The sequence below is a fragment of the Triticum urartu genome, chromosome 1A (genome assembly GCF_056163025.1).
Source record: "Triticum urartu cultivar PI428250 chromosome 1A, HENAU_Tu73, whole genome shotgun sequence".
NCBI classification, from domain to species: Eukaryota; Viridiplantae; Streptophyta; class Magnoliopsida; order Poales; family Poaceae; genus Triticum; species Triticum urartu.
Window position 1 is genome coordinate 468,496,354 of NC_141873.1, and position 10,061 is coordinate 468,506,414.

General features: G+C 45.7%; 1 pseudogene; it reads left to right on the top strand.

The window, feature by feature from the left end:
- Window positions 1-3,068: 3,068 nt before the first annotated feature.
- LOC147991744 (uncharacterized) lies at window positions 3,069-4,519 on the top strand (annotated as a pseudogene).
- The last annotated feature ends 5,542 nt before the right edge of the window (window positions 4,520-10,061 follow it).

Here is a 10,061-nt window from a genome sequence, read left to right on the forward strand (position 1 = left end):
CCCTTTCCTAGTCCACCTAGGAGTCCTTCCATGTAGTAGGAGTAGGAGTCAAGGCAAGGGAAAGGAGAAGAGAAGGAAGGAGGGGGTGCAGCCCTTCCCCCTAGTCCAATTCGGACTAGGCCTTGGGGGGCGCCCAACCTCTCCTATCTCTTTCCCCTAAAGCCCAATAAGGCCCATATACTCCCCGGTGAATTCCCGTAACTCTCCGGTACTCCGAAAAATACTCGAATCACTCGGAACCTTTCCGATGTCCGAATATAGTCGTCCAATATATCGATCTTTACGTCTCGACCATTTCGAGACTCCTCGTCATGTCCCCGATCTCATCCGGGACTCCGAACTCCTTCGGTACATCAAAACTCATAAACTCATAATATAACTATCATCAAAACCTTAAGCGTGCGGACCCTACGGGTTCGAGAATAATGTAGACATGACCGAGACACGTCTCCGGTCAATAACCAATAGCAGAACCTGGATGCTCATATTGGCTCCTACATATTCTACGAAGATCTTTATCGGTCAGACCGCATAACAACATACGTTGTTCCCTTTGTCATCGGTATGTTACTTGCCCGTGATTCGATCATCGATATCCAATACCTAGTTCAATCTCGTTACCGGCAAGTCTCTTTACTCGTTCCGTAATACATCATCCCGCAACTAACTCATTAGTTGCAATGCTTGCAAGGCTTAAGCGATGTGCATTACCGAGAGGGCCCAGAGATACCTCTCCGACGATCGGAGTGACAAATCCCAATCTCGAAATATGCCAACCCAACATGTACCTTTGGAGACACCTGTAGAGCACCTTTATAATCACCCAGTTACGTTGTGACGTTTGGTAGCACACAAAGTGTTCCTCCGGCACACGGGAGTTGCATAATCTCATAGTCATAGGAACATGTATAAGTTATGAAGAAAGCAATAGCAACATACTAAACGATCAAGTGCTAAGCTAACGGAATGGGTCATGTCAATCAGATCATTCATCTAATGATGTGATCCCGTTAATCAAATAACAACTCTTTGTCCATGGTTAGGAAACATAACCATCTTTGATTAACGAGCTAGTCAAGTAGAGGCATACTAGTGACACTCTGTTTGTCTATGTATTCACACATGTATTATGTTTCCGGTTAATACAATTCTAGCATGAATAATAAACATTTATCATGATATAAGGAAATAAATAATAACTTTATTATTGCCTCTAGGGCATATTTCCTTCACCTACCCCCTGGTGAATTTCTTCCGATGAGTATTTTTTATATATTCTGAAAACGTCTTCCGTGAAGTTTCAGGACTTTTGAAGCTATGCAGAATAGGTCTCTAATATTTGCTCCTTTTCCAGCCAAGAATCCCAGCTGCTGGCATTCTCCCTCTTTATGTAAACCTTGTAAAATAAGAGAGAATAGGCATAAGTATTGTGACATAATGTGTAATAACCGCCCATAATGCAATAAATATCGATATAAAAGCATGATGCAAAACGGACGTATCAGGCCCACCGTCAGGGCTGGCGTGGCAAGTCAACAAGCGCACAAGATGACGATGAGCATGCCCGGCGGCAGCATGCGATGACGACACACAGATCGGGCACTCCGACGGACACACACTGCTCGACCACACGCGACCACCCAGCGCTAGCTTGCTAGCACCAACGAGCAAGTATGCATGGCTTGCCGACCAGCCAGCGCGAGCACGTATGCACCGCTTGGCGACCGGCCAGCGCAAGCATGCGGCTCGGCGACCAGCGCGTTCTCGCGGCCTACGCGCGGCTCGACGGCTGCGTGAGCACCCACGGGACGGCTATGGCGGCCTACCCGCACTTCTGCGCGCGACAGCTACGGCGGCGAGCTCGGATGCCGGCCCACAGGCGACCGCAACGACGGCCAGCCCGCCCACCCGCGCTCCCGCATGCGACGATGATCGGCCAGCGTGACCAGCACATGCTCACGACCTGCGCGCGGCTCGACGGCTGCGCGAGCACCCTCGCGGCCGCCGTCTCACGCCTGCTCTGGCGCTACCTCCGTCATCCTCGACCCGGCAGCCTCTAGGTGGGCGACATGGATGACACAAGTGCTCGCCGTGGGGCACGAAGACGAGGTGTTTGTTGAAATGGGCAAGAGAATATAGGAGCAGGAAGAAGAAGATAGATACTCACGTGTGGGGCCCACTTGTCATAACGGTCAACTTAACAGTCAACATAAACGGTGTTGACATTTCTGCCACGTCAGCCCTGACGGGTGGGCCCCACTTGTCATAAACATGTTTAAATCTTCTAAACTGGTCATTTTCTGAAAGTGGTAGTTTTTTGCCATGGATTAATAAAAAGTGGTAGTTTTTGGCACAAATTTGTAAAGTTAGGCACGTTTTCATGAAATGTGGTAATTTTTGATTAAATACTCGCATGCATGCATGTATTGCTAGGTTACCATATTAAAACCGTGCCCACGGAAAGCTAATCAAGGTCCTAAATTTATTATAGTTGTGGGGACATAAAAGTCAGACGATCTCGTTCCCATTGGTCCCATCCATGCACACCCGCCTCTCCTCTAGTCCTCTCCGCGGCCGCTAGGGTTTGCTCTCCTCTCTGCCGCCCGCAGCTGTTTACCTTCCGGCGTCGGGCTCATCGCCGTCTGGTAAGTGCTTATCTCGTACTTTTTTTGTCTCTGTTGTTTCGCCCTTGTAGGAATATAGGCATTGTATCACATGCGATCACGTAGGATGTTTACTTCCATACTTGCCTCCTCTTGATATCTTTCCTTGTACATAGAGATAGAGTCTTGGAGGTCAAGTATTCTTGTGTATATATGTAATTTCCCTATGGATCAATACAATGCGCTGCATATTCCCAATTATTCAATCCTACATGGTATCAGTTTTCTCTTTCCCGTGACCTCTTCCCGTTGCTCATGCCGGAACCACACCCTCACCTGTCGCCCTAGCTACTACTGTCCTCATCAACCGCCATAGCCATGCATCCCTTCGAAGACTTCTTCTCCAACCCCAGCTCCAATCCCTTCGCCTCCAACTCCTGCTCCAGCCACTCCACCCCATCTGGCTCCACCCCCAGCTCCAACCCCTTCACTGACTCCACTCACCCAGCCGCCCCTAGCACCACCGCCGTGCAACTCATCAACATCCGCAGCCATGTTCCCGCCACCCTTAGCTTCGATGAGTCCAACTTCTCGATCTGGCAAACTTTTTTCCACCTCACCTTCCGCAAGCTCGGTCTCGTCGGTCATGTTGATGGGTCGACCAATGCTCTAATGATGTTCGCTGATGTTGAGTGGACCCAGATCGATCAGTGCATCATCTCATGGCTCTACACCACCATCTCTCCTGACATCCTACACATCATCATCAGGCCCTCCGACACCGCCGCCAACGCATGGACGGTCATCTCCGTGCTCTTCCTTGACAACCGTCTACAGTGTGCCATATTCGCCAAGCGGGAGTTTCACAACATCGTTCAGGGTGACCTCTCCGTCACTGCCTTCTGCAGCCGTCTCAAGTGTCTCTCCGACACTCTTCGGGACGTCAGCTCGCCGGTCTCTGACCAAGACATGCTGCTGGCTCTTATCAACGGGGTGAACGACGACTTCGGCCATTGCATTGCGGCGCTCACCATCAACCCCACCGGCCTCACCTTCACACGGGCCCGTGGTGTTCTTCTTCAGGAGGAGCGCCGCCTCTCCTGTGGCGGTCACCATGCCTGGCTGACGACTCTCATCGCCGGTCAGTCCCGCCCGACCACTTCTACTTCGACTCCACATCCAGTTGCCCATGGTGCCCCTGCTGCGCCCTCTCCCAATGGCGGCCGCAATCGCGGCAAGAAGAAGAAGCTGGCCGCTCCTCCTGCCAGCCCTAGCAGCACGACGACTCCTCTTCCGGACGCACGCAACACCCCAGCATGGCCTCTCGGGGGCTACCCCCTGTCGGGGATGTTCGCAGCCTGGCCCCCGAACTAGCGTGCGCCCGGTGCTGGCCTGCTCGGGCCTCGACCCAGCGCCTCTTAGCCGCATGTGTATGCAGCCCAGCTAGGGCAGGTGGCCTGGACTGCTACCCCTCTGGTCCCGTCTACCCTGGCTATGTGCCGGTCCCGCCTCTTCATCAACCTTCGGCTTGAGACCAAACGCAACTACACGCTGCCCTCAACAATCTATCCATCAGTGGTGGCGGCAACGGGGCTGACTGGTTCCTTGACACCGGTGCTACCTCGCATATGGCGAACCATCCCGGTATCCTTTCTCACTCTCAACCATATTCTACTTCCACCCGTGTCATCATCGGTAATGGGGATTCTCTCCCGACCACCCACACCGGTAACGTTTCTTTTCCCACATCTTCTTTTCCTATTCATCTTCGTAATGTTTTCATTACTCCTCATATCATTAAAAAAAATTATTTCCGTTCGCCGCCTTACTCGTGAAAATCCCATTACTGTTGAGTTTGACATGTTTGGTTTTTCTGTCAAGGACCTTCACACGCGACGAGTGATTCTATGATGTGACAGCCCCGATGAACTTTATCCACTTGCATCCAGGCCTCAAGCTCTCCTTGCCGAGACCTCCGATCTTTGGCACCAAGGGCTTGGACATCCGGGACATGCTGCTCTCTCCAAAACATTATCGTCTTTTGAGTTTTCCTGTAATAAAGCTATGTCTACAACATGTCATGCTTGTAGGTTGGGCAAGCACGTTAGCTTACCTTTCAAACAATCAGATTCTCAGACTAGTTTCCCTTTTGCTCTTATGCATTGCGATGTATGGACATCTCCAATAAAAAGTGTCTCTGGTTTTCTCTATTATCTTGTCATTCTTGATGATTTTTCTCACTATACTTGGACTTTTCCATTACGTCACAAATCTGAAGTTTTTCTGCTTCTCTCTCATTTTCATGCGTTTGTTGCTATGCAATTTCAGCGCAATATTCTGAGTTTTCAAACGGATAATGGCAAGGAATTTGATAATAATGCGTCTCGTGATTTCTTTGCTTCTCACGGCATTCACTTTCGGCTTTCTTGTCCATATACCTCTGAACAAAATGGCCACGCCAAACGCATTCTTTGGACTTTGAATGATAGTGTCCGTACTATGTTATTTCATGCTCATCTTCCTCCTCGATTTTGGGTTGAAGCTCTTAACACTGCCACGTACCTACTCAATCTTCGTCCTTGTTGTCCTCGCCACCATCAAACACCGCATGAGCTTCTCTTTGGTTTTCCTCGTGAGTATCAACATCTTTGTGTTTTCGGTTGTCTGTGTTATCCTAACACCTCTGCCACCGCTCAACATAAGCTTGCACCTCGATTTGTTGCTTGTGTTTTCTTTGGCTACCCTCCTGACCATTGCGGCTATCAATGTTATGATCCCGCCTCCCGTTGCATACTAACATCACGCCATGTCATCTTCGACGAGTGTGTTTTTCCTTTCAGGGAATAGGAGGAATCGTCTAGATCATCGGCTAACCAGGCACTCCTTCTGATTGAGAGCATGGCGCTCCCGTCCATAGCCACCGCCCCTTGATAACCCACAAGTATAGGGGATCGCAACCGTTTTCGAGGGTAGAGTATTCAACCCAAATTTATTGATTCGACACAAGGGGAGCCAAAGAATATTCTCAGGTATTAGCAGCTGAGTTGTCAATTCAACCACACCTGGAAACTTAATATCTGCAGCAAAGTATTTAGTATCAAAGTAATATGATAGTAGTGGTAACAGTAGCAAAAGGTAAAGATAGCAAAAGTAATGGTTTTAGTATTTTGTAGTGATGATAGTAATAGCAACGGAAAAGTAAATAAGTGGAGAACAATATATGGAAAGCTCATAGGCAATGGATCGGTGATAGAGAATTATGCCGGATGCGGTTCATCATGTAACAGTCATAACCTAGAGTGACACATAACTAGCTCCAATTCATCAATGTATTGTAGGCATGTATTCCGAATATAGTCATACGTGCTTATAGAAAAGAACTTGCATGACATCTTTTGTCCTACCCTCCCGTGGCAGCAGGGTCCTAGCGGAAACTAAGGGATATTAAGGCCTCCTTTTAATAGAGTACCGGACCAAAGCATTAACACATAGTGAATACATGAACTCCTCAAACTACGGTCATCACCGGTAAGTATCCCGATTATTGTAACTTCAGGGTTAACGGATCATAACACATAATAGGTGACTATAGACTTGCAAGATAGGATTAAGAACTCTCATATATTGATGAAAACATAATAGGTTCAGATCTGAAATCATGGCACTCGGGCCCTAGTGACAAGCATTAAGCATAGCAAAGTCATAGCAACATCAATCTCAGAACATAGTGGATACTAGGGATCAAACCCTAACAAAACTAACTCGATTACATGATAAATCTCATCCAACCCATCACCGTCCAGCAAGGCCACGATAGAATTACTCACGCACGTCGGTGGGCATCATGAAATTGGTGATGGAGGATGGTTGATGATGACGATGGCGACGGATTCCCCTCTCCGGATGACCGAACGGACTCCAGATCAGCCCTCCCGAGAGGTTTTAGGGCTTGGCGGCGGCTCCGTATCGTAAAACGCGATGAATCCTTCTCTATGATTTTTTTCTCTCCGAAACCAAATATATAGAGTTGGAGTTGAGGCTGGAGGAGCTCCAGGGGGGCCACGAGGTAGGGGGGCGCGCCCCCCACCCTCGTGGACAGGTGGTGGGCCCCTAGTCTTCATCTTTTGCAAGGATTTTTTATTATTTCCAAATAGACGTTCCGTGAAGTTTCAGGTCATTCCAAGAACTTTTGTATCTGCACATAAATAACACCATGCCAATTCTGCTGAAAACAGCGTCAGTCTGGGTTAGTTCCATTCAAATCATGCAAGTTAGAGTCCAAAACAAGGGCAAAAGTGTTTGGAAAAGTAGATACGACGGAGACGTATCAACTCCCCCAAGATTAAACCTTTGCTTGTCCTCAAGCAATTCAATTGACAAAATGAAAGTGGTAAAGAAAAACTTTTACAAACTCTGTTTGCTCTTTTTGTTGTAAATATGTAAAGCCAGCATTCAAGTTTTCAGCAAAGATTATGAACTAACCATATTCACAATAATGCATAGGTCTCATGTTTACTCATATCAATGGCATAATCAACTAGCGAGCAATAATAATAAATCTCGGATGACAATACTTTCTCAAAATAATCATAATATGATATAACAAGATGGTATCTCGCTAGCCCTTTTTGAGACTACAAAACATAAATGCAAAGCACCTTTAATGATCAAGGATTGACTAGACATTGTAATTCATGGTAAAAGAGATCCAGTCAAGTCATACTCAATGTAAACTAACAGTAATGAATGCAAATGAAAGCGGTGCTCTCCAACTGGTGCTTTTTAATAAGAGGATGATGACTCAACATGAAAGTAAATATATAGGCCCTTCACAGAGGGAAGCAGGGATTTGTAGAGGTGCCTGAGGTCAGTTTTGAAATAGAGGTCAATAGTATTTTGAGCGGTATACTTTCATTGTCAACATAACAACCAAGAGATGGCGATATCTTCCATGCTACACACATTATAGGCGGTTCCCAAATAGAATGGTAAAGTTTATACTCCCCCTCCACCAACAATCATCAATCCATGGCTTGCTCGAAACAACGAGTGCCTCTAACTAACAAGAATCCCAGGGGGAGTTTTGTTTGCAATTATTTTGATTTGATTTGCATAAAGCATGGGACTGGGCATCCTAGTGACCAGCCATTTTCTCGTGAGTGAGGAGCGGAGTCCACTCCTCTTGAGAATAACCCGCCTAACATGGAAGATACAGACAGCCCTAGTTTATACATGAGCTATTCAAGCATACAAAACAGGATATTTATTTGAAGGTTTAGAGTTTGGCACATACAAATTTACTTGGAACGGTAGGTAGATACCTATATAGGTAGGTATGGTGGACTCATATGGAATAACTTTGGGGTTTATGGAGTTGGATGCACAAGCAGTATTCCCGCTTAGTACAGGTGAAGGCTAGCAAAAGACTGGGAAGCGACCAGCTAGAGAGCGACAACAGTCATGAACATGCATTAAAATTAATCAACACCGAATGCAAGCATGAGTAGGATATAATCCACCATGAACATAAATATCGTAAAGGCTATGTTGATTTTGTTTCAACTACATGCGTGAACATGCGCCAAGTCAAGTCACTTAAATCATTCAGAGGAGGATACCACCCTATCATACCACATCACAGCCATTTTAATAGCATGTTGGCACGCAAGGTAAACCGTTATAAGCTCCTAGCTAATCAAGCATGGCATAAGAAACTATGATCTCTAGTTGTCATTGCAAACATGTTTATTCATAATAGGCTGAATCAGGAATGATGAACTAATCATATTTACAAAAACAAGAGAGGTCGAGTTCATACCAGCTTTTCTCATCTCAGTCAGTCCATCATATATCGTCATAATTGCCTTTCACTTGCACGACTAAATGATGTGAATAATATTAAGAGTGCACGTGCATTGGACTAAGCTGGAATCTGCAAGCATTCAATAAACAGGAGAAGACAAGGCAATATGTGCTCTTTTGTCAGATCAACAATAATGCATATAAGAGCCACTTCACAATTTAATCATGGTATTCTCCTATTGACCTCCAAAGAAAAGAAAAGAAATAAAACTATTTACATGGGAAAGCTCCGAACAAGCAAAAGAAGAACATGAAATCTTTTTGGGTTTTCTTTTTAATTACTACTATAAACATGGAAAGTAAAATAATTAAAAGCTACAACTAAATTTTTTGGGGGGGTTTTCTTAAGGTTTATTAAACACACAAGAAGAAAACATAAAAAGGAAAATAAACTAGCATGGATGATACAATGAAAAAGTATGAGCACCAACATCTAGCAATGAGTGTGTGAACATGAATATAATGTCGATGAGAAATACGTACTCCCCCAAGCTTAGAATTTTGGCCTAAGTTGGTCTATGGCCACGGCTGGCCTGGCGGATATCCATAATAATAGTTTGAGTCGTACTGCGATGAAGAAGACTCTGATTGCCACTGGTTGGCAATCATCTCCGGATCCCAATGGTAATTAAACTGTCGTGGAGTATCAACTTGTGGTTCCAACTCTGGCTCTGTGGCTGATGTAGGGTTCCGGTAGGCGTGGATAGCCTCTAACGGAACAAGGTACTGGCCTGAAGATAAATCAAATAAGGAAGGAGCGGGCATGGTAATAGTCTTAGGATGATGTTGATGAAAGAACAATTTGTATTTAAGCTCCCCTTCCCTATTCTTAACAATAAAATCGTGTGCCACCATACTCTTATAATCTAAATAAACACAAGGTAGCAATTTTTCTTCCTTCTCATAATGCCTAATAGGTATGTTAAAATGTGCAGCTAGGCGTGAAGCATAGATGCCTCCAAAGATGGGCCCCTTTGTACGGTTTAGACTTAACCGTTTAGCAATAATACCGCCCATACTAACAGAGTTATCACTGAATAAACCATGGAAAAAATAATAATATCAGGAACACTAAGGTTTCCACAGTTTCCATGACCAATTAAGCAACGACTAGCAAATATTGCAAAGTAGCGTAAAACAGGAAAATGTATGCTAGTGATTCGTGCATTGGAAACCTTCCTCGTTTCCCCTACAGTGATGGTATCAATAAACCCATCCACATCGCCGCGATATGGTTCCTCTGTCGTGCCGTCGGAAGGGACCAAACAAACCTAACAAAAATCATAAAGTGACATCTCCTTATGCTCATCATATAAATAAAACTCCACCGTAGGTGGTGAGCTCCTAGAATGGAAATGAAAGTTCTGCACAAAGATATTGGTGAGTAAGAGATACTGGTCGCGTTGGTCGTGGAGGAAGGCGGTGAGGCCTGCATTCTCAGCCAATTAATAAAAATCATCATAAATCCCAGCTGCTCTCAAGAAATCATTAGAGGGCCATTCACACGGCCTAACCTCCGCGGTGCGAGGCAGATTATATTTGGGCTTCTTTGCTTCTTCATTTTGCTTTTCCTTCGAGCTTCGGCTTGATGAGCCC